Raw genomic sequence first — 4421 nt, 5'->3', positions numbered from 1 at the left:
AGGCGACCGCCACAAGGCGACAGCCACCATCGCCAAGCGCCACCCCCGACCGCCACCAGCCGACCGCCACCAGCCGACCGCCACCAGCCGACCGCCACCATCCCCAAGCGCCATCCCCGACCGCCACCCCCCGACCGCCACAAGGCGACCGCCACCAGCCGACCGCCACCAGCCGACCGCCACAAGGTGACAGCCACCATCCCCAAGCGCCATCCCCGACCGCCACCCCCCGACCGCCACAAGGCGACCGCCACCAGCCGACCGCCACAAGGCGACAGCCACCATCCCCAAGCGCCACCCCCGACCGCCACCAGCCGACCGCCACCAGCCGACCGCCACAAGGCGACAGCCACCATCCCCAAGCGCCACCCCCGACCGCCACCAGCCGACCGCCACCAGCCGACCGCCACCATCCCCAAGCGCCATCCCCGACCGCCACCCCCCGACCGCCACAAGGCGACCGCCACAAGGCGACAGCCACCATCCCCAAGCGCCACCCCCGACCGCCACAAGGCGACCGCCACCAGCCGACCGCCACCAGCCGACCGCCACCATCCCCAAGCGCCATCCCCAAGCGCCACCCCCGACCGCCACCAGCCGACCGCCACCGGCCGTTCGCGGTGTGCGCCGCCGTTCCCCAAGCACCCTCCGGGACGAAGCCGGAGCCAGAGAATAGCAGCGGCCGTGCGTAAAAGCTGCGGCCGGGCCTCGCGGAAGGTCCCCCGGGCAGCGAGCTGCCGAGCCCCGGCCTCCAGCTTCCACCAGGTAATAGGACCGGGCGCGCGCAAAAGCTGGGGCCGGGCCTGGCGGAAGGTCCTCGGGCATCCAGCGAGATCACACGGCCCCCACCGGAGGCGGCTAGCGCCTCCGTAGAGTAGTGCCGGCCCGTGGAAGCGGCCGCCCGTCAGCCTGCGTTGCCGCTGGTCGAAAAATGCACTAAGTGCCAAACCCCATTCATTTACAACGGCGTGTCCGCCAGAGGGCGCACTTCCCCCGGCGGACCAGCCGGCGGGGCTCGTTAGAGAGTGTATCCGCCTGGCGGTGCCTCCTGGCCGGCCTGGATTCCGGACCGCGACCGCTCACTCGCGGGACCCTAATCGGCCCGCGGACCAGCCGGCGGGTCCTCCGTGAAAGCCTATCCGCCTGGCGGTGCCTCCTGGCCGGCCTGGATTCCGGACCGCGACCGCTCACTCGCGGGACCCTAATCGGCCCGCGGACCAGCCGGCGGGTCCTCCGTGAAAGCCTATCCGCCTGGCGGTGCCTCCTGGCCGGCCTGGATTCCGGACCGCCACCGCTCACTCGCGGGACCCTAATCGGCCCGCGGACCAGCCGGCGGGACCTCCGTGAAAGCCTATCCGCCTGGCGGTGCCTCCTGGCCGGCCTGGATTCCGGACCGCCACCGCTCACTCGCGGGACCCTAATCGGCCCGCGGACCAGCCGGCGGGACCTCCGTGAAAGCCTATCCGCCTGGCGGTGCCTCCTGGCCGGCCTGGATTCCGGACCGCCACCGCTCACTCGCGGGACCCTAATCGGCCCGCGGACCAGCCGGCGGGACCTCCGTGAAAGCCTATCCGCCTTGGCCGGTTCCCCGGCCGGCCACGGGTGGCGAGAATCCGGCCTCCTCGCCCGGAGCGCGCTTCGACTTGGGCGAAAAATGCACTAAGTGCCAAACCCCATTCATTTACAACGGCGTGTCCGCCAGAGGGCGCACTTCCTCCGGCCGGCGGGGCTCGTTGGAGAGCGCGTCCGCCTTCGCCGGTTCCCCGGTCGGCCGCGAACGGCGAAAAGCCGGCCTCTTCCCCCGGAGCCCGGTGGGCGAATTTTTTTTTTTTTTTTTTTTTTTTTTTTTTTTTCAAAGTGCCAACGGCTCTCGCGCCGCGATGCGTCCGCCTTCGCCGGTTCCCAAGTCGGCCACGAACGGCCAAAAATCGGCCTCTTCCCCGGAGCCCGGTCGGCGAATTTTATTTTATTTTTTTCCAAAGTGCCAACGGCTCTCGCGCCGCGATGCGTCCGCCTTCGCCGGTTCCCCGGTCGGCCACGAACGGCGAAAAATCGGCCCCTTCCCCCGGAGCCCGCATGATTATACGCGATGTTAATATTTATTTAATTATTAAATAAATACATACATATGTTTATTAATAATATACGCGGTGTTGATATGTATTTAATTATTACGTATATTGTGAATAAACTAACGGTGATTTTACACGATTTGACTACATGCGTGACCGTGATATAGTGCCGAGGGCTCCCGCGCCGTCACGCGTCCGCCTCGGCACGTGGGGTACCACGGGTCGCCCGCGGCAGCGAGCGTTCGGCTCGCGGGGGCCCGCGGGGTGTTATTAGGGAGTGCGGCAGCCGTGCCGAGGCTCCGGCCGGCCGCCGGAAGTCCCGCGGGGGAGCGTCGGAGCTCCGCGAGGCCGGCCGGGGAGCCTCTTAGTCATCGCCCGCGCTCGCGGTGGTCCCGGTCGCTTAAAGTGCCGCGGGAGGCGTAGCGATGCGAGTGAGTGTGCGCCAAGTGCGAGAGGCGGTGCATTTACGCGCCGTGTCCGCGAGAGGGAGGCAATTCCCCGTTGCGACCTCCGGGAGATCAGCGGGCCGCCGAAAAGGCTCAGCCGGGGTGCCTGGAGCCTCCTCGGGCGTCGAGTTAGGAGGGGGGCGCGCGGAGAACCGGCTGGATGTCCCCTGGAAGCTCAGCGGGCCGTGGGAAAGGCTTGGCCGGGGTGCCTGGAGCCTCGGCCGGCTTAAAAAGGTGGGAGGGGGGCGCGCGGAGAACCGGCTGGAGGTCCCCTGGAAGCTCAGCGGGCCGTGGGAAAGGCTTGGCCGGGGTGCCTGGAGCCTCGGCCGGCTTAAAAAGTTGGGAGGGGGGCGCGCGGAGAACCGGCTGGAGGTCCCCTGGAAGCTCAGCGGGCCGTTCAAAACGCTTAGCCGAGGTGCCTGGAGCCTCGGCCGGCTTAAAAGTGAGGAGGAAAGCGCGCGGAGAACCGGCCGGAGGTCCCCTGGAAGCTCAGCGGGCCGTGGGAAAAAGCTTAGCCGGGGTGCCGGAAGCCTCGGCCGGCTTAAAACGTGAGGAGGAAAGCACCGGGAGAACCGGCTGGAGGTCTTCTGGAAGCTCAGCGGGCCGTGGAGAAAGCTTAGCCGGGGTGCCGGAAGCCTCGGCCGGCTTAAAATGTGAGGAGGAAACCGGCTGGACGTCTTCTGGAAGATCAGCGGGCCGTGGAAAATGCTAAGCCGAGGTGCTGGTTGTCGAATAAGGCTCCGCCATCTCGTAGAAGGTGCTAATAAAGTTCATATCCGCTCGGCTGGAGGTAATTGGCCAGCGGACCGGCCGGCGGGACCTCCGTGACCGCCTATCCGCCTGGCGGTGCCTCCTGGCCGGCGTGCATTCCGGGCCGCGACCGCTCACTTACGGGACCCTGATTGGCCCGCGGACCGGCCGGCGGGACCTCCGTGACCGCCTATCCGCCTGGCGGTGCCTGCTGGCCGGCGTGCATTCCGGGCCGCGACCGCTCACTTACGGGACCCTGATTGGCCCGCGGACCGGCCGGCGGGACCTCCGTGACAGCCTACCCGCCTGGCGGTGGCTGCTGGCCGGCGCGGATTCCGGGCCGCGACCGCTAACTTACGGGACCCTAATTGGCCCGCGGACCAGCTGGCGGGACCTCCGTGACAGCCTACCCGCCTGGCGGTGCCTCCTGGCCGGCGTGGATTCCGGGCCGCGACCGCTAACTTACGGGACCCTAAACGGCCCGCGGACCAGCTGGCGGGACCTCCGTGACCGCCCATCCGCCTGCCGGTGCCTCCTGGCCGGCGTGGATTCCGGGCCGCGACCGCTAACTTACGGGACCATAAATGGCCCGCGGACCAGCTGGCGGGACCTCCGTGACCGCCTATCCGCCTGGCGGTGCCTCCTGGCCGGCCTGGATTCCGGGCCGCGACCGCTCACCTACGGGACCCTAAATGGCCCGCGGACCAGCCGGCGGGACCTCCGTGACAGCCTATCCGCCTCCCGGTGGCTGCTGGCCGGCGCGGATTCCGGGCCGCGACCGCTAACTTACGGGACCCCAATTGGCCCGCGGACCAGCCGGCGGGACCCCCGTGACCGCCTATCCGCCTTGGCCGGTTCCCCGGCCGGCCACGGATGGCGAGAATCCGGCCTCCTCGCCCGGAGCGCTCGTCGGCTTCGGCGAAAAATGCACTAAGTGCCAAACCCCATTCATTTACAATAGCGTGTCCGCCAGAGGGCGCAGTTCCCCCCGCGGACCGGCCGGCGGGACCTCCGTGACCGCCTATCCGCCTGGCGGTGGCTGCGGGCCGGCGCGAATTCCGGGCCGCGACCGCTAACTTACGGGACCCCGATTGGCCCGCGGACCAGCCGGCGGGACCTCCGTGACCGCCTATCCGCCTGCGCTGGTTCCCCG

Source organism: Syngnathus scovelli, unplaced genomic scaffold (genome assembly GCF_024217435.2).
Source record: "Syngnathus scovelli strain Florida unplaced genomic scaffold, RoL_Ssco_1.2 HiC_scaffold_91, whole genome shotgun sequence".
NCBI lineage: Eukaryota > Metazoa > Chordata > Actinopteri > Syngnathiformes > Syngnathidae > Syngnathus > Syngnathus scovelli.
This window is presented reverse-complemented; position numbering follows the sequence as displayed.